The sequence below is a fragment of the Tiliqua scincoides genome, chromosome 3 (assembly GCF_035046505.1).
Source record: "Tiliqua scincoides isolate rTilSci1 chromosome 3, rTilSci1.hap2, whole genome shotgun sequence".
Taxonomy (NCBI): Eukaryota; Metazoa; Chordata; class Lepidosauria; order Squamata; family Scincidae; genus Tiliqua; species Tiliqua scincoides.
The window spans coordinates 44,350,945-44,371,610 of record NC_089823.1 but is presented as its reverse complement, the minus strand read 5'-3'; the positions used below and the strand labels follow the sequence as shown (position 1 = coordinate 44,371,610).

The 20,666-nt window shown below is 46.4% G+C and overlaps 1 long non-coding RNA gene, 2 other non-coding genes and 1 pseudogene across 3 annotated transcripts; 3 read left to right on the top strand and 1 right to left on the bottom strand.

The window, feature by feature from the left end:
• The first annotated feature begins 5,782 nt into the window (after positions 1-5,782).
• LOC136645850 (uncharacterized) lies at positions 5,783-20,448 on the top strand. Its single transcript, XR_010794166.1, has 5 exons — positions 5,783-5,828; positions 6,177-6,604; positions 7,587-7,816; positions 17,129-17,292; positions 20,094-20,448. It is a non-coding gene; the product is annotated as an uncharacterized lncRNA (long non-coding RNA).
• Positions 5,812-5,883, top strand: TRNAP-CGG (transfer RNA proline (anticodon CGG)). Its single transcript has one exon. It is a non-coding gene; the product is annotated as a tRNA-Pro (tRNA).
• TRNAP-AGG (transfer RNA proline (anticodon AGG)) lies at positions 6,825-6,896 on the bottom strand. The gene has a single exon. It is a non-coding gene; the product is annotated as a tRNA-Pro (tRNA).
• On the top strand, positions 15,814-15,933 carry LOC136646200 (5S ribosomal RNA; annotated as a pseudogene).
• Positions 20,449-20,666: the final 218 nt, after the last annotated feature.

Genomic DNA, 20,666 nt, shown 5'->3' with positions numbered 1-20,666 from the left:
ATGGGACTTACTTCTGAGTAGACCTGCATAGGATTGGGCTGTAAGCGCTTTTCTACAACCTTCCACATGACCATCTTCATCTTTAAATTGAATTCTGTGGCTTCCAAAGAGTACAGAAACCATTGTCTCAAGAAAATGCATATAGATGGAAGAGGGAAAGACTGCTTTGCTTCCACACATACAATCCACATGAATGTAACCACTTGGTGGGCAAAAAACTTCCTGCCATATGGACAGGTGCATTTTATCGCCTTCTTTACCTAAACAGAAATTCAGGGAAGTGAGAAAGTGATAAAATTCTCCTGTTTTGCAAGGTTCTACAAAGAGTTCATACCAGTGATCTATTGTGCCACATATATTTTTAACACATTTCTACTTGATTTGTAGTAAATCCACATCACTTGACAGGTTGATACATACGGGTAGGTTTGGAAAGTTTGGTTATCTGTATAAGCCAAGAAGGCAACAAATTTACCAAGTAGATATATTCACATGGTAGCTGTCAGGGACCCCCAACTCAAGCATGGCCCTGACTTACCTCAAGGGGGTGCTCCTGGAAGGGCAAGCCAGCTAGCTGGTCTGAAGGACAGCCACCAAGTCTCCATGTGGGAGGGCTGCCACCATCAAACATGCTCTGAGAGACCCCGACAGGAACAAAAGGGGGGCAACCCCAGGTGGGGAGAGCAGAGGAACTGGGGCAGGGGCTTGGATGCAGGCGCAAGAGATGCCAGGCAACCCCTCACCTGAGAGGTGAGCTAAGAGATAAGGAGAAGGAGAAATAAGAATACTGGTCATAGAGCTGAGTGTGGCCAGGGGAGTTCCCTTTAAGCCTCACCTGGAAGGAGGAGGTGGGGACAGGGAAGGCAGAGCTGGCCCTATAAAGAGGGAGAAGGCCAGTGATGAGCAGTCTGGCTGATTAGAGGCTGTGGTTCTCCCCACCCTAGACCAGAACTACAGCCATAAGAGGGAGGAGGACCAGGGTGACACAAACCCCCTCTTCCTGCTACTATCTGAGGCAGCCATTTTCAACCTTTTTCAGCTCATGGCACACTGACAAAGCACTAAAATTGTCAAGGCACACTACCAGTTTTTTACTTCGATTAAATCACTACATTACAATTAATTGTTAATATAATTAATACAATTATATTATTACATGACAAAGAAACTCAAAAGGATATGTGATTTTGAAAAGGATGAAAAATGTTATTAAAGTGTTATGCAAGAAAGTGCTGGCAAAGAGAGGTCAGACTGAGCACATAGGAGAGCTGTGGGGTGAGGGGCAATGAAGAGAACATAAGAACAGCCCCACTGGATCAGGCCATAGGCCCATCTAGTCCAGCTTCCTGTATCTCACAGCAGCCCACCAAATGCCCCAGGGAGCACACCAGATAACAAGAGACCTCATCCTGGTGCCCTCCCTTGCATCTGGCCTTCTGATATAGCCCATTTCTAAAATCAGGAGGTCGTACATGCACATCATGGCTTGTAACCCACAATGGATTTTTTCCTCCAGAAACGTGTCCAATCCCCTTTTAAAGGCATCCAGGCCAGATGCCATCACCACATCCTGTGGCAAGGAGTTCCACAGACCAACCACATGCTGAGGAAAGAAATATTTTCTTTTGTCTGTTCTCCCAACACTCAATTTTAGTGGATGTCCCCTGGTTCGGGTGTTATGTGAAAGTGTAAAGAGCATCTCTCTAGCCACTCTGTCCATCCCCTGCATAATTTTGTATGTCTCAATCATGCCACCCCTCAGGCGCCTCTTTTCTAGGCTGAAGAGGCCCAAACGCTGTAGCCTTTTCTCATAAGGAAGGTGCCCCAGCCCCGTAATCATCTTAGTCACTCTCTTTTGCACCTTTTCAATTTCCACTATGTTTTTTTTGAGATGCGGCGACCAGAACTGGACACAATACTCCAGGTGTGGCCTTATCATCGATTTGTACATCATTATAATATTAGCAGTTTTGTTCTCAATACCTTTTCTAATGATCCCAAGCATAGAATTGGCCTTCTTTAATGCCGCCGCACATTGAGTCAACACTTTCATCGACCTGTCCACCACCACCCCAAGTTCTCTCTCCTGATCTGTCACAGACAGCTCAGAACCCATCAGCCTATATGTAAAGTTTTGATTTTTTGCCCCAATGACTTTACACTTACTGACATTGAAGCGCATCTGCCATTTTGCTGCCCATTCTGCCAGTCTGGATAGATCCCTCTGGAGCTCCTCACAATCACTTCTGGTCTTCACCACTCTGAAGAGGCATGAGTGAAACAACTACAGGATTCAGCAGGAGTGGGGGGAAGAGAGAACTTGAAGCAAGTGATTCTGAAGGTGTGGAGGAGTGAAGGGAGGGATAGTAAGAGAGGTGTTGACTGCAATTATGAGATTTGGGGGGCAATGTTCCTGTGGGAGTGGGGTGGGGAGAAGTGCCAATTGCCTGCTCCTGTATTTAAGGAAAAAAAAATGTGACCAAAAGCCCAATCCTAGGCATGTCTACTCAGAAGTAAGCCCCATTATAGTCAATGGGGCTTACTCCCAGGTAAGTATGGAGCAGATTGGGGCCCAATGCCCTTCACCTAAAAGGCAATGCAGGGAGGGTCGCTTTGGGGAGTTGCAGGCAAACTGTGGCAAGGAAAAGGGTCTATCCAGGACGCTTTGAGCCAGCCAGTTCTTAGGCTTTGGGCCTCAGCAGACTCACTCCTTTCATACCTGCTTGCCTGCTCCTGACTCCCTCGTTCTCACGCACTCCACCCACCCGGACCTCCTCCAAGCTTCTCTGGTCGCCCAATCAGCACGCAGAGGAGGCAAGGGCGATCGGGTTGCAGCTTTGGTCTCGATCATGAGAAGGAGGTGCAAAGCAGCCGTGACCAGCCCCTTCTCTGGCTGGCTGTCTGCCTCTTTTCCTTCTGCTGTGCCTAAGGCTCAAAGCAGCCGCTTCCTCTGCGTGTGTGGCTGCTGCCTGTCTGCTCTGATCTTGTGGCACACTAGTGTGTTGAGGCACAGTGGTTGAAAAACACTGATCTGAGGCCTCACCCCAGGGATGCTCTGGGATCCACCCTGCTGAACTCAAGCACCCCCACAACAGCTAAATTATTTCTTGGTAAATGAGCCCTTATTTAATGTTTTGAGGATACTTAGCAATGCAATATACCCACCTTTTATTTAGTGTCATAGTGGTAGTTCATTGGGCTGTAAACTATCTCCACTCAATCACTTGTATTCCAGTGAATTCCTTGTATCTTGCAAAGGGCCAGTGGGACATTTGCCATTGCCACAGGTTTTGTTCTTCTCTAGCTTCCATTTCTTCAAGTACATGAATGAGTTCCACAGGCCCATATACCGGATACCAGCCCCACATGAAAAGGGAAATCGATTGCCAGTCTGAGCCATCTTGTTTCATTCTGGCTACATTTAATGAAATCTGTCTGGCATAATTAGAAAAGATTTGCATTTTCCCCATGTTTTCATTGAATGGCTGTGGGTAAAATGAAGGGTCTTCGTATTTGTATGAGTCACCTTTCCACTAGTATACACAAGAAGGTGGTAGAACCATCAAATCCAGTTACAAAAACATTCATATGGCAGTGGTTCCCAAACTTTTTCAACTGGTGGCTCCCTTGACCTACTAGGCCATTGGCTGCAGCTCCCCATTAGGGCTAAAATCCTATAGGGTTCTATAGGGTGGCAGATTTTTTGCAAGGATTCTGTTGCTCCCGATTAGTTTCCATTGCAACCCAGGAAGCCACAGCTCAGTGGCATACTCAGCAGGAGGCAAGTGGTGCAAATGCCCCTAGTGCTGCAGGAGCACAGCCACAGTCAGCATGGTTCCATGCTGCTCTCCTCTTTCTTTCAAGGGGAGGAGGGTGGTGTTCAGATCAGCGGGGAACCACACCAAGATTGGCTGAGCTCCTGCAGCCACTCTCAGCATGGTTCCTGGCCACATCTGAGGACCACTTCCCTCTCCTCCCCTTTAAAGAAAGGGGAAGAGGGTGGCCCTCAGACCAGCATGAAGTGGCGTATGCTTCCTCTGATTTCTAAGGTGGTGTATGCTGTTTCTGGCTCTAATGGAACCTTTCGTGCTGCTCCTAAGTGACACAAAAGGCTCCATTGGAGCTTTTTGATGCCTTTGGAAGCAGTGCCCAGGACAGAGGCAAGCGCCACTTCCAGGTGTTGGGTGGTGCATGCCTCTTGGGTGCCACTTCCAGTGGTGCCAAATTGTTCCATTGGAGCCTTTTGCGTCGCTTAGAAGTGGTGTGAAAGGCTCCATTGGAACCTGGGCTGCCTCCTTCCCCTTTTTTTCAAATGGAGAAGGCAGCTGTGCAAAAGTAATTGCAGTGATGATGATGTCACCACAATTACTACTGGGCCAGGGGCAGGAGGCGGCAAAGAAAGAGGTGGAGAAAAGCCCAGGACCGCCTCTGCCATGGTTCACAGTTTGGGAACCGCTGCCATATGGTGATTCAGTGCAGCCTGAAGATGAGTGGTTAAAGTTACTCTGTATTGTTGCTATGGTCAAGGTGGCCATTTTACAGGCCAACTGCTCCCAGTGCAGGCTGCCTCATTGGACAGTTTGTTATTTTTCCTGTCAGGAATCTTGTGCCTTCAAAAGCCGCATAACAGAGAAGAGCTGGTAGAGCAGTTTCCCCACAAGGAACTCTCCCTCCCCAAGACATTCCTCCTGTTGACCTCTGCCCTGTTACACAGTGGCTGAAGGCACAGATGACTGTTGGTGACCCTTGGTTGGCACCATCATCCGGGAACCTGCCCCCTTCGCTCACTTCTGCCAGGAGAGGCTGAACTGTGGCAATCTCCTTCCATGGCTGAGTGTGGGAAGAGGAAAAACAACAACAGACATCATAGGGCACCTGAAGGGATTGTGTGCAGGTGAAAGAAGGTTGTGCTGCTTTCCCAGCTACAGGGCCGGAAATACACGGACCTGCCTCTATCTGCGCTCAGTGTATAGTTACACTACATAGTATATTTTACTCTGGAGGGGGACGGGTTATAAGGAACAGGGAAATCCCCCCAGATACAGGGTGGTATCCTCCTTTCCCTGCATGGCTCAGAAAGTAGAAACAAACCTGTGCTGTGTGAGTGAGAGACATAATGTGGTTGTGTGTATGAGGGGGAGGGAGAGAGTGTGTGTATATGAGAGTGTGTGTGAGAGAGGGGGGAGGAGGGACAGTGTGTGTGTGTGTGAGTGAGAGGGGGGGGAAGGAGAGTGTGCCTGTGAGAGTGGGGAGGGAGAGAGTGTGTGAGGGAGAGTGTGTGTGAGAGAGGGGGGAAGGAGAGTGTGCGTATGAGAGTGTGAGAGTGGGGAGGGAGTGTGTATGAGAGTGTGTGTGTGAGGGAGGGAGAGTGTGTGAGAGGCGAAGAGGAGGGAGAGAGTGTGTCTGTGTGTGAGACAGAAAGGGAGAGGGGGAGAGTGTGTGAGAGAGGAGGGAGGGAGTGTGTGTGAGACAGAAAGGGGAGGGTGTGTGACGGGGAGAGAGAAAGGGGGAGGGAGGGTGTGTGTGTGTGTGTGTGAGACAGAAAGGGGAGAGTGTGTGACGGGGAGAGAGAAAGGGGGAGGGAGAGTGTGTGTGTGAGGGGAGAGAGAGACCTCTGTCAAGATGAGCTGACTGAAGAGAAAGGCGTTTCGTGCAGGCGCTGTAACTGCGGACGGAGCCATTCCTCCCAATGCCAGGGGTGGCTTGTGTGCGCGCGCGCAGCCATGCCAACGCTTGAGGAAAACGCTTGCGCAGCGTGAAAGGGGCGGGAAATAGGTGAAGGAGCCGGTTGAGGAGGAGCAAGTTGAGAGCGGCTCGTTGGTCTAGGGGTATGATTCTCGCTTCGGGTGCGAGAGGTCCCGGGTTCAAATCCCGGACGAGCCCGCGGGGGTGAGGTGCAACTCCTTCCAATTTTGGGCCCCCTCAACAATCCTATTAATTTTGCAGCCGCCTCATCAGACCCTTGCAAGGGCTGTGAAGGGAGGTCGCTGCCAGCCAGCCAGCGGGTGACTGACACAGCAGTGCTGTGCGTCTCCTCAGAAGCGAGACCCGCTGTGTGCACTGCGGCTCTCGCAGGAAGCGAAAGCAGGCTGCAGCCACAGGCTCATTTCGTGCGCCAGCGATGGAGGGCGGGCAAAGGACTGCTGATCATGGCTGTTCTCATGCGCTTCTTGCAGGTCTGAGAGGAGGAGGAGGAGGAGGAGGAGGAGAAGACGAAGCGCTTCCTCAGAGCGGCGAGGCCGGAGACACAGGAGCAGTCTGAGGAAAGGACGACTCCAACCGCCTCATTGCAGCCGTTAACGGTGTATACCGTTTCCTCAGGCTACACGCCTAGCCACGCTTTCCTGGGAGTAAGCCCTGCTGAACACAATGGGACTTTCTTCTGAGTAGACATGCATAGGATGGGGTTCCAAGGCTACACTCCTACCCACACTTTCCTGGGAGTAAGCCCCATTGACCATAATAGGACTTTCTTCTGAGTAGACATGCATAGGATGGGGCTCTCACCAGTTGGATTTCTTAGCTGGACTCTCCCTCCTCCCGTCTGCCATCATTATGGTTGTGTGAATTGATTCGTGTTGCTTCGTGTGCAGGAAGAAAACAGGTAGACAGGAAGAGGGGAAGGAGCTTTCTTTGTTTTTGTCTAAGCCTCTTAAAATGGTGCCAACGTGTGACAAAGCAAAAGTGTCGCAACACAGCATCATGGACGCGCACAGGCACATAACAAATGAACAATACGTCCTGCGACAACGATTATTAAAAGGTTTCCAAAAAAAATAACCATTGGAAAAAAACATTTTTTAATTGAGCCGTTTTACAAAATGGGGCTCGTCCGGGATTTGAACCCGGGACCTCTCGCACCCTAAGCGAGAATCATACCCCTAGACCAACGAGCCTCTTGAATGAAATGTCGTCTAATCTCTTGGAGAAACCTCATACTGGGCTTCTTACTGCTTTAAGACACAGGATGTGCTTCCTCTTAAAACAGCTGTTGCCTGTACTTTGGCCAGACGGTGACGTCATTCAATTGTTGTTATAACAAACAGCTATCCCCCGACTTTTGTTGGCGTGCGCGCACACACACAGCCATTCCCCCAAACCCCCCCCCTCCTTAATTTCGAAAACTCGAGAGCGAGTAATGATTTTTGGAATTTTCCATTTGTGCCTTTGCGCTCTTGAGTAAACTTCACGTTTGTGCATTTGTTTTCTGCTAATACAGCGATTTTCAACCTTTTTCATCTCATGGCACTGACAATGCACTGAAATTGTCAAGGTTCACCATCAGGTTTTTGACAACTGACAAGGCACACCATGCTGCCAGTGGGGGGCTCACAACCCCCTTTGGACTTACTAATAAATGACCTTCCCCAAAATTCCTGTGGCCCACCTGTGGACCACTCGTGGCACACTGTGGTTGAAAATGGCTGTGATTTGATTCACGCAGCATAATGATAAAACCCGATAAGAGTCAGGTATTAAGTTACTGTGAATGAATTTGTTATTGACAACTGATTTTGACAAGGTTCGACGCCCCAGTCCAAACTACTTAAATATAACAGATATTTCCTTCACATTTTTTTTTTCAGATCTCTGCCTCTCTCTACACAGAAAACCTCCCCACCTTGAATGATTAAAGGGACAACCACAGGTCCCTGGGGTGTGGTGTGGGAGCCAGTGTACCTACAAGATCTCTTGCCATATTATTAAGAAGAATGTTCATACGCTGCTTTTCAACATAAAAGTTCACCAACAGTGCCAGTCTCTGTGTGTCTACTCAGAAGTAAATGCCACTGAGTTCAATGGAACCTACTCCCAGGTAAGTGAGCATAGGATGGCAGCCAAAGCGGTTTACATAGCAAAATAAGGGGGGAGGGGTTTGCACTTTAACCCATTTCTGCGCAGACCACAGGTGTACACACTTGATCCTGTTACATTTATGCAACGTTGGGCAGAAATGTTAAAGAATATTTCTGTGCTCAGCAGGGATTTGACTTTGAAGCTTTAAGGAGGATCAACGCCTATTGCGGAATCTTTGCTATTCCCCACATGTGATGTGGCACCTAATGGTTATGGGAAAATGTATGCTGAATTTCTTTAGCTAGGGTATGTGAGAGAAATGCATTGGCTTTCACCTTATGTGTACGCAGGATGGTGCTATATTAAATCATGTAAAGGTGGAGAGCTTCATAGGATATTGACGGCAGGGGGTATTTTGTCCTGGGTCCAGAGGCGACAGCAGATTTTAGGTACCTGGAGCAAAGGTGCCACCCAAAACATTCAAACGTGCCACCCTGTTGTGGAAAAATATAATCCTTAAATAGCTTTTTTGAATTGTTTTTTTTTGGGGGGGGGGGTTTAATGGAAACCCAGAAGACAGGCGACCGTCTGCCTGAGAGAGGTTCTGTGTAAGTACTGGCTATGTTGACTGGGCGGTGAGTAAGGCAAGCAGACAAGGCAGCTAACCCACAAACTAAAGAGGCGACCCGACCACATGTAAGCTATCATTACGCATGCGCACGCTCAGCAGTTCCACCGAGGTTGCAGTTACATGTGCCCTGACTTGAGTCAAAGTCACTGAAATTGAGTTTACATCACAGTCAGCTTGCTTATAGGATCGAGTGAAAGTTCACCTGGCCATTGCTGCCTACGAGATTGCAGCGACCAGAGGAGCCTGAATCTCTAGAGTCGTTCAATCCCCTTTTGTCCAGCAGAGGGATATTTATTCCCTCTTTTCCGACAGTCCAAGGTTGGGGCGAATGACAATTTAGCCCTCCAGTTATAGACCTGCTTGAGACGCTAAAGGCGAGAAAGGGGGGGGGGAGCGCGGTTGACACGTAGATGACAAGACTGATGCTTATGTATAGCGATTCTGAAGAAAGTCGCACTTGAGGCTGCAATTCTATGCACACTTACATGGGAGTAAGCCTCATTGATTGTTATGGGACTTATTTCTGAGTTGACATACGTAGGATTGAGTTCTGAGGGTGCTGGGGCTTTGCTTTGGCCAAGGACTGAGGCGGCAATCCAATTCACACTTTCCTGGCAGTAAACCTCATTGACTAAATGGGGCTTACTTCTGTGTAGATATGCATAGGATTGGGTTGTGAGTCCATGGAGTCCCAAGAATCTCCACTTTCACAGTACTGTACTTCTTTAGATTAGAACAGGGACGGGCAAACTTTCAACTTTAGGGACCCTGGACCTTTAACAATTGTACAGAAGAGGGAATTTCAGCAGGTGCAGCTTGTTATCTCACAGGTGACAAGCTGCACCTGCTGAAATTCTCTCTCCTGCACAATTGTTAAAGGTCCAGAATCCCTAAAGTTGAAAGTTAACCAACTCCTGGATTAGATAAATAAAAATAGAAACAGGAAATGTCTTGTTTGTTATTTATCATTATTAACATATTCCATTTTTATGGATTTTAATTCCATCTTATTTTATAAATATGAATAACTTATTCAATTTTAAATATTTATTCAATTCATCTTTATAGGAATTTAATTTTTACTATACCTTGTGCTCTAATTAAAAAAAAAATGCAAGGGGTTTTTTGCGTAACCAGCAAAAGGCCAGGCAAGCAGTTGTGTTAGTTCCATCCTCGCGGACACTCCTTGAAATCCCCCCAAGAAGTGGCTTGAAGTGGGCGGGGACGTCACAATGAGACTGGCAAGTGGGCGGGGCCAGAAAGATGGCTGCGGGGATAACGGCAGCAGCAGCAGGTGGTGGTCTACGGAAGCGCGCCTCCTGCTCAGCCCGCGCCTCCGCCCTCCTGGTAGCGGTGGCTGCAGCTGCCTTTGGCCAATGTGAGTGCTCCTGCTGTGGGCCACCCATTCTGAAGCGTGCGTGTGAATACAAATGAGCGGGACAGGTTCCCGCCGTCACCTGGTTAAACCTTTCTCTAGCCCCGCCCCCTTACCTGGGAACCTGCCTGGTAGCCCCAGCCTGAGCCTGAGATCTTAAAAGGGGGGGGGGGGAGAGATTCTTTGGCTTGATAAGGCACACCAGACTGAGAGGTGGTCAGATGCTAAAAGGCTACAGGGTGTTGGAAGGTGACCAGTGTGGGTACTGTGGGGACTGATCGACCCCAGGGCAGTGCCTTTCTGTGGGATGTGCCTGCCTGGCTTGCCATCTTAAACAGATCTATTACCTCTGTTATATTCAGTGGTGCTACTTCTGAGAAAAAGTGCTGTGTGGACTGCAGAGTTCTTGGAACTGGTAGGTTTGGCTTCTGCTTTCTGTTTGCACCTGCAGTACTGAGCATGACATAGGGCACAATTGGCTGGTAGCCGTGAGTGCGCCATCTGAAGTGGGTAGTGCAAAGTTTATATTTTGATGCAGTGGTTTATATTTCCGTAACTGCAGGGCCAGCCCAAGACCTCTTAGTGCACTGAGGTTGTGTGCCAGATGTTGCCCTCTCCCTTGATATGATGCAGGAGGTTTTCCTCTTCTTCTGTAGAGTGGAAAAGGAAGTGTGGAACAGAAGGATGGTATCAGTGCTCTAGCCCACAACCCTCCTCTATACTCTGACACCATCCCCCTCTTTTCCAATCTAGGGAGGAGGGGCAGAGGCAAGTAGGCAAAAATGGGTATTCCATGCTAATCTGCTGCCTGAGGCAACTGCCTCAGCTGGCCTCATGGATGGGGCAGTCCTGTGTTATTGAGCCAAACTATTTGGTGCACTGAATCAAGAAACTGCAAATGTGGAACTGGATACCAGCTCCAGCTTGATACCTGATGTATCCCTTTTCTTTCCATATCCCTTCATTTGAAGAATTGAAAGCATTAGAGTCAAGCAGTTCAGAGGATTTTACCTCAGAACCTCAAGTATATATGTTGAGATCCACAGCTAGTGCTCTGTGAAGAAATGTCATGGATATTTGATTTTTCTCTGTAAACTGCTTTGTGAACTTTTAGTGAAAAGCGGTATATAAATACTGTTATTGTTATTGTTATTAATTAATAATAAGCATTTGTGGATGAAAATCCAAAGGAGTTTCTGTAATATGTAGATTGCATGGGGAAGGGCTGTAGCTGGTAGGGCAGTACTTTGATTGCAGAAGGTTTTAGGTTCAATCCCTAACATCTTCACATAGGGTTGGGAAAGACCCCTATCTCAAATCCTGGAGAGCTACTGCTGGTCAGTATAGCCAGTACTGAGCTAGAAGAGCAAATGTTACTTGGGTCCATATGTTTTTTACTTCTAGAATGAATTAGCATCCAGAGCTTAGAAGGTAAACTCATTGCATGTTTATAAAGTCCCAATATTTGGTGCACTGCACCAAAAATCCAGTACAAAAGTGGCATAAAATATCACTATGGAATTCTGCTTAGATTCTTTTGATCCCTTTTACAGGGCCCACTCATGAGGCTGACAGAGGCATTTGCCTTAGGCATCCAGTTGGTGAGGGCACCCATCTCCACTGCTTTCTCCTAAAAAGAGTCCTAAAAACTAGCAGATTTCATAGGTTTTTGTGGACTATAGTCCATTTAATCAGATGTATGAAGTGAAATCCCAGGGCCATTGCATACAGTTGTTCATGTTGTGTACTGCACAAGGTCACCACAGCTAAGGGGATGCCATTCACATTGGTGACCTTTTACGCTATAAAGGAATGATGGGTATTCTACCCAATGGTATGAGAGAAAAGGACTTTTTTTCCACCCGGATCGACTCTCCCAATTAAAAGAAGAGATGCTGGAGTGGTGGGTTCATTCGCCAAGCAGAAGAGGTGCTCCGACCTTGCCCTTCATGACCAAAATGGTATGGCTCAGCCATGTCCACCATCAACCAGCTGTACCACCTTGGTCAGCCTAAGCAGCCCCCTGCCCAAGCTCTACTCCATCAAGGAAGGAGCTCCCTTTTCTATGCACACAAATGCATTATGGGATGGCCTGTGAAATCTTCAGGAAAAGAGGGATATGTGTGTGTTACTGTCAGTATGCATAACATGGCTATAAAAGAAAAACATGAAAGCAGAGTGAATTGAAAGAAGGCTGATTGTAATAAGCTTAAATTACACAATCAGCCTTGTCTGTGCTGTTGTTTGAAACACAATGTGTGGTTAACGTGCACTAGGAAGTGTGATTCTTGATTTTTGTAAGTCAGTGTAAGTTGAGACATATGCTGGAAAATTACCCTGCAAACTGGAAAAGGGGGTTACGCTCTCAAGAGATGAAAGCTTCTGTCTATAGATCTCGTGTGGGGAAAGATCTTTTAAAAATTAATTTTATTTATATTTATTTGATTTGTATACTATCTTTCAATATAAATTTTCAAAGTATAGTATAGAAGCGTATCATGTGTTGGGAACCCTCAGTCTCAAAAAACTATGGTATCGCGCTCTGAATGGTGGTTCTGGAACAGCGTCTAGTGTGGCTGAAAAGGCCGATTCGGGAGTGACAATCCCTTCCACACTGGGAGCAAGTGCAGTCTGTCCCTGGTCTGTCTCCCTGGCTATGGGCCTTCCTTCTTTGCCTCTTAGCCTCAGTCTGTTGGCCAAGTGTCTCTTGAAACTGGGAAAGGCCATGCTGCACAGCCTGCCTCCAAGCGGGCCGCTCAGAGGCCAGGGTTTCCTACCTGTTGAGGTCCACTCCTAAGGCCTTCAGATCCCTCTTGCAGATGTCCTTGTATCGCAGCTGTGGTCTACCTGTAGGGCACTTTCCTTGCACGAGTTCTCCATAGAGGAGATCCTTTGGGATGCGCCTGTCATCCATTCTCACGACATGACCGAGCCAACGCAGGCGTCTCTGTTTCAGCAATGCATACATGCTAGGGATTCCAGCATGTTCCAGGACAGTGTTGTTTGGAACTGTGTTGTTTGTCCTGCCAGGTGATGCCGAGAATGCGTCGGAGGCAGCGCATGTGGAAAGTGTTCAGTTTCCTCTCCTGTTGTGAGCGAAGAGTCCATGACTCGCTGCAGTGCAGAAGTGTACTCAGGACACAAGCTCTGAAGACCTGGATCTTGGTATGTTCCATCAGCTTCTTGTTGAACCAGACTCTCTTTGTGAGTCTGGAAAACGTGGTAGCTGCTTTACCGATGTGTCTGTTTAGCTCAGTATCGAGAGAAAGAGTGTCGGAGATCGTTGAGCCAAGGTACACAAAGTCATGGACAACCTCCAGCTCATGTGCAGAGATTGTAATGCAGGGAGGTGAGTCCACATCCTGAACCATGACCTGTGTTTTCTTAAGGCTGATTGTCAGTCCAAAATCTTGGAAGGCCTTGCTAAAATGAATCATGAGCTGCTGGAGATCTTTGGCAGAGTGGGTAGTGACAGCTTCATCATCGGCAAAGAGGAAGTCACACAGAAATTTCAGCTGGACTTTGCTCTCAGTCTGGAGAGGTTGAAGAGCTTTCCGTCTGATCTGCTCCGGAGATAGATGACTTCTGTTGCAGTTCCAAAGGCATGCTTCAGCAGGACAGTGAAGAAAATCCCAAACAAGGGTGGCGCAAGGACACAGCCCTGCTTCACTCTGCTTTGGATGTCAGAGGAGTCTGATGTGGAGCCATCGAAGACAACAGTGCCCTTCATGTCCTTGTGGAAAGATCTGATGATGCTGAAGAGCCTGGGTGGATATCTGATCTTGGGGAGAATATTGAAGAGGCCGTCTCTGCTGACCAGGTTGAAAGCCTTCGTGAGATCTATGAAGGCTATAAAGAGTGGCTGTCATTGTTCCCTGCATTTCTCCTGCAGTTGTCTCAGGGCGAATACCATACCTGTTGGCTCAGAATCCACACTGCAATTCTGGATAAATGCTCTCTGCAAGTACCTGGAGCCTCTTTAGTGCAACTCGGGCAAACAGCTTTCCTACAACGCTAAGGAGAGAGATGCCGTGGTAGTTGTTGCAGTCACCCCTGTCACCTTTGTTCTTGTACAGCGTGATGATGTTTGCATCCTTCATGTCTTGAGGTACTCCACCTTCTCTCCAGCAGAGACAGAGGATTTCATGCAGCTCAGTGACGATAATCTCTTTGCAGCACTTTAGGACTTCAGCAGGGATGCTGTCTTTTCCAGGTGCCTTGCCAAAGGCAAAGGAGTTCAGGGCCATGTGAAGTTCTTCTAGGGTTGGTTCACTGTCAAGCTCCTCCAGCACAGGCAGGCACTCAATGTTGTTCAGCACTTCTTCGGTGACTACATTTTCTCTGGAATATAGCTCAGAGTAGTGCTGCACCCAGCGTTCCATCTGCTGCGCCCGATCCTGGATGACCTCGCCTGTGGCAGACTTCAGAGGGGCAATTTTCCTCTGTGTTGGACCTAGGGCCTGCTTGATACCATCATACATCCCCTTGATGTTGCCCGTGTCAGCTGCTATCTGTATCTCGGAACAGAGCTGGAGCCAGTAGTCGTTAGCACATCTCCTGGCAGTCTGCTGGACTTTGCTTCGAGCAGCTTGGAGGACCTGCAGGTTGCGCTCACTGGGACAGGCCTTGTATGCTGCTTGAGCTCTCCTCTTTTCCTCAATGACTGGTGTCAACTCCTCAGAGTGGGCTTCAAACCAGTCTGCCGCTTTGTTGGTCTTCTTGCCAAATATCGACAAGGCATTGTTGTAAACGACATTCTTGAAATGTTCCCATCTATTGGATGTTTGCGTCGGCCGGGCCTGGAAGAGATTCCTCAAGCGCTCGTGCAAATTCCTCCACTTTTCTCTGATCCTGGGTCTTGCTGGTATCAATGCCAGGTCTTCCTTCCTTTTTCGTGTGGTACAGTCACTTTGTTTGCAGTTTCACTCTGCTGCACACTAGGGAGTGGTCAGTGTCGCAGGCAGCACCCTGATAGCTGCATGTGATCTTGGTGCTGGGAAGGCTGGAGCGTCTGGTGAGAATAAGGTCGGGCTGGTGCCAGTGCTTTGATCTTGGGTGTCTCCAAGAGACTCTGTGTTGGGGCTTCGTGTTGAAGAACGTGTTGCTGACACAGAGACCGTGATGACAGCAAAACTCTAGCAGGCATTGGCCATTTTCATTCATCTTCCCAGTGCCGAACTGACCTAAGCAAGTGGGCCACGAACTGTGATCAGCACCAACTCTAGCATTGAAATCGCTGAGGATGAACTATGGCTCTTTTACGGGGATCTTCTTGATAGTGGTGGCCAGGTCATCATAGAATTTGTCTTTGGCTTCTGCTGGAGATGACAGAGTCGGTGCATAAGCACTGATGAGAGTGACAGGTCCTGCTGATGACTGGAGCTGCAGGGACAAAATTCTTTCACTTACCAAAGTAGGTGGGATGATGGATTCTAGCAGGGTATTTCCGACTGCAAAGCCAACAATGTTCCCTGGTTTCGTTTGGTGGTTTTCCCTGCCAGAAAAATGAGAAATTTCTCTCCTTGACAGATCTGGAATCTGGCAGCCTAGTCTCTTGAAGGGCGACAATGTCCATCTGCAGTCTGCTCAGCTCCATGTCGATGACAGTTGTTTTGCTTGCGTCGTCTATTTCTTGCAGGTCATCAGAGAAGCCAGGTGTCATTGTCCTAACGTTCCAGGTGCCCAGCTTGGCACCTGACGACAAGTGTGTGACGCCAGGGGCTGCTTCCGATGGTGGGAGAGATCATTGCATCTCGTTGGGCAGCTACTGCCCACCTTAAGCTGGGCAGTCCCCAGCCAGTAAGGTGTTGCCTCGCCACAGTCCGTTAACCTCACAGGGTGCGTGGGGTTTAGGGTGAAAACCAACAAGCGGATCAACAACTCTGCACCATGCAACAGAAAACAGAAAAAAGCGTATCAGTCACATTTTAAATATAATAAAAAACCAAATGCATATTAAAAACAAAATGAATAATCCTGTGCTCTGCAATTTGTTTATCTTGACTAGAAATCTTACAGCAATTGTTACCCTGCACATGCCAGATCTCATCTGATCTCGGAAGCTAAGAAGGGTCTGGCCTGGTTAGTACTTGGATGGGAGACTGCTTGGGAATACCGGGTGCTGTAGGCTTGTACCATAGTCTTTTGAGACTGAAGGTTGCCAACCATTCTGGACTTGAACATGTTCAGATGGAACACTCTTGGTCAACTGCACTTCATTTGGCTGTGGCTGCTGATTGAACAGCAGATGCCATTCATATTGGTCTTGCTGCCTTTTAAGGTGGAAGTTGGCAAAGATAAAAATATTTGGTTTTTGTTGGGGAGGAGATAAAAGAATTGGGTTTTTTCATTTTTTATTGAAGAAGAGACACAAAGGGAAATTGATTTGGGGAAGAGAATGGTGGAATGCTGGTGTTTTAGGGTAAATTAACAATAGAAATTCATGGAGGGAGAGGGTTGGTGCTTCAAGGCTTGGATGATACTTCTGTTTTGTACTGAGTTGGGGTCTTGACCAAGACATTTGTTTCCATCCAACCCAATATTGAGTTAGAAGTGAGAATGAGAGCAACAGCATTCCCCTGCTGTTTGCTCTAGCATCTGGTATTCAGAAGTACAGTATACTGCAACTGGAATATACATGGATGTTTCATTTGTCTGTGATGGTTAACAGAGGATTCCATGGGGAAAACTGAAATGGAGCTGTTAGGAGGAATTTTGAGTAGGTAGACCCAAGGGAAGGCGAGATAAGAGTAGCTTAACTTAGTGTGCTGGGTGGGGAGGGGGAGTTGTAACACCTTCACTTCTTGATGGCACCAGCCATTACTAGGTCTACTAGGTGTTAACACAACAAAAAAACTTAAAATGATTTGAAGTGAAGATGCTTCTTTATGCATACATTAGGGTGTATGCATACATTAGGACTTTGAATTTTAATATTTGGTGAGTAAATACACTAGACAGATAAACCTGCAACAAGGTACAGGTAACCATAACATAGCAGGGAAGGAAAACAATCAGTGGGTCTTAGGTTATGACTTAATATTTGGTGGTAAAGATTCAATATTCACACTATCCATCACCATGCTGTTGTGCTTTTCCCATTTGCTAATTTCTTGGAGCTAGGTGCTCAAGAGCATGGATGTTGAGTGATGATGCCCAACTCTACACTAAATGGGACCTTGTAGACCTAGCCAAAAAAATATTGAGTTCCCCAAAACAGGTGACTTTATGCTCACTTTTGCTTAGTTCCCTTATTTTTAAAACTTTGTAATATTATTTGCAAAAGGGCTTGAGTGGCATCTTCTGATTCATTTGTTCTTTAACAGTTCAGGTTTCAGCTGTGGAAATTAACGTGGTAAAAGAATACCTTGTCGAGAATGGAACAGATCTATTGCTTTCTTGCACATTTATATCAACAGAACAGATCACTGCGGCAGCATCTGTTACTTGGTCCTTTAAACAACTTGGATCAACTATTCATCCTGTAACTGTAAGAATTTTTGAGACCATTCTCGGTTTCATTTCAAAATTTGTGGCAAAAGTGGATTATGCATTTTGGCACTAGTCCTTATAGTTCCTGTGCTGTTTCATAATTTGTAACAACTTTTTAATAGAATTACTGTCTTTCTTAGAGCGACAGCACTCGTTACTAGTCATATTCTGCATGTTCTCAAGGGTAGTCAAAAAACCAAGTTTAAATGAGTAATAATTCCAATTAGCCATTCTACATTCTGAGTATTTATGTTTTTTACATCAGAGTGGAAGACACCAATACAAGGACTGTGACAGGTAAATCTTGTAATTAGAGACTTGCCATCTCTGATACCTTTGTCTGCATTTACAGGCCTTCTGCCTAACATATACAACAACATATACACAGTTGTATACACATATACAACTGTGGTCAAAGCACAACAAAGAGGCTCTTAATGCAAAGAAGAGGCAATTAGTCTCCAGTAGCCTGCACAGCCAGCAAGTGTCTAGAAGGTAGTGTCTGTTTAAACAAAGCCACTAGATTGGGCTGAATGTTTGATTAATGACCTAATCGCATAATGGAGATAAGAGAACACATATCCCCTGTTGCTAAGTGACTCACAGCTGTAGTTATGCAGTTATATTAATCATAGTAGCTTTTTGAAACAAACCGCATTTTGTTCACTTGTTCATCATGGCAACAATAAGTAAGTTGTGTGTCGATAGAGAATGCACATCAAGCACACAGCCTCCTGCTCCACCTCTGTGATGCAGGACAATCAGAAGTGGAACATTTTGGGGGAATTTGGCAACAATTAACATTTTTCAGAAGCCTCTGAGGTTTTGTGTTCATGTCTTTCTTGATCTTTCTCTTTGGTTTTTCAGCATTCCTTCTTCTTGTCCCTTTTCATTGCCTCTTCTTCATGCCCTCTCACTGATTAAAAGTCAGCTCAGGGTGTATATCTGAACCAATTTTCCAGCACTGACGTGGCCGCAATGCAGCCCCAAGGTAAGGTAACAAACATACCTTTACCTTGAGGAGGCCCCCTTGACTGCCTCCCCACTGCAGGGTGGTGTGCACACCCCACTGGCACAGCTATATCAGTGCTGGAAAGTTGATTAGGATTGTGCCCTCAGTCCTATGTGCATTGACTTGGAAGTAAGTTCCTGGCTTTCTTTCGTGTAAATATGCATAGGATTGCAGCTGAAATACCAAATGTTTCTTCACCTAACTCTACTTCCCAACCCTGTTTTATTTTGCTTCCTTTTTTTAACAATTGTATTCAACCTATATCTCCTGGCAAAACTGTAACTTGGGATGATCGCTGACTCTTTCATTTTCATGTTATATGACCTCTTCAGTGGCAGAGGCATGTTGAACCTCAAGGATTTTTCAGGTTTGAACATAACTCTAGAACAGTGGTTCCCAAAGTCCTACTCAGATGTTAGGACCACTCAAAGTAGTTGTGGAGGGGGTGAGGTGGGACAGGAGCAGGGAGGGTTGCCCTGACAGCGCCTCAGCTATTGCAGTGCTTCAGGGATCCAGGGACATTCCCACATACCTGGGGGGTGTCCTGCAGCTGCTATCAGAGCTGTGGGGATGCCCTTGGGTTGCTGTCAGGGACCCATTCCTGGGTTTCCCCTTAAAGGGGAATGGCCCAGGTTTGGTTCCTAATAGTGGGTTGCAACCCGTGCCTTTGGGAGCCACTGCTCTAGAACAGTGGCATAGCTAATGATCGTGTAGCCCAGTGCCAAGCTCAAAATGTTGCCCCAGAAGTGATGTCACAACTGGAAGTGACATCACACCTGGGCTTTTTAAAAAGTGAAAATTGGGAGGAACCTGCCTCCCCCCCCAGCAGCTTGCCACCCACTTGCTCTGCTGCCACCTGCAGTCAGTGGCATAGCTAAGGCATCTATCTGCTACCTGGGGTCAAAGAAGATTTGTAGCTCCCCCCCCCCCAGACAAAATCAAATTTAATTAAGTAAATAAATAAAAAGTGTGCCCCTGACTGGTTTGAGAAACTGTGCTGGGGTGAAGAGTGCCTTTTACCCAGTTAGCAGGGGTAAATGTATTATGATACATGGAAATGTGAGCTGACTCATATTAACAGTTTGTTGGTTTCATGCTGTATGTTGATAACATGACATTGCAACATGTCAATAACATAATAACATGTCATTGACTCTCAGAACAATCAGTCTCATGGGTCAGTTTTGCGTTAAGAAAAATCCACTTTTTATTCCATAAGCAGTTGTATTTTCATTTTCTGGTTAATTGGCCATAACTTTTGACAGAAAGCAGATATTCCAGTGTGGTTTGTTTCATTGCATTCCACATTAAATTACCTTTCCAATGATATATAATATGATATTATTCATACATACCAAGATTTTCACAATTTTGGTCACTAGTGTCGAGCTCAGCTTGTTGCCCCCTAATGCTTGATACCTGGTGCAACCACTACTCCTGCACCCCTTTAGCTACACCACTGCTCTAGAATGTTCTGACAGTAGCCTAAGACACAAGCTTAAGTATGCTTCCTTGAGAGTAAGCTTCATAGAATTTGGATGGACTTGCCTTAGATGAAACAGAGAGAGGATTCCATGGTAAGTCAGACCCTACCTAAATGTAACATAAAGAGTGTTGGTTTAGCTGCTTCCATATTGTCTTTCTGAATTGATTGAACAGCATGTATAAAATGCAAGTTCTTTGTAATAAGTTTATGTCCTGCTGAAAATGTCCAGCCATTGTTATAAAGCCATGAAAATAGATTGAATGTTTGTGCAAAGTTAGTGTTTTTGTCTTTATGATTACAGTTGTTCTATTATTCTGATGGGAAGGCATATCCTGGGAAGGAACCACAATTTAAGGGCCGAGTCACCTGGGCTGGAGATGTTAGTAAGAAGGATGCATCCATCAAGATAGCAAGCATGACTGCTGTAGACAATGGCACTTATTTTTGTGATGTTAAGAACCCTCCAGACATAGTTGTTCAGCCAGGGCAAATTGAGGTCAGAGTTTTGGAAAGAGAAACTACAACAGTATCAACAACCAACTACACCAGTATCAACAACCAACTAACAACAGCAACCTCTGCAAGCACCATGGCTGCTGAAAACATGGCACGTAGTAAAGCTGTTTCCTTTTCATTTTTGCCATTCCTGTTTAAATTCTGCTGCATTGTAGTCTTTTTTTTTCTTTTCTGAAAAAAATTTATTCTGAAAATAAAAGTTACAGTGCACTCTGTCTTATTTATTTGAATTTCTAGCCAGACTCACTGCTAAGACTTGAGATGAGTAGCAATTTGTAAGACTTATACAATGCCCTATTTAAATATTGTTAAACCAGATGCTGCCCAAACCCTGCACCAAATTCTGCTGCCCCCAACA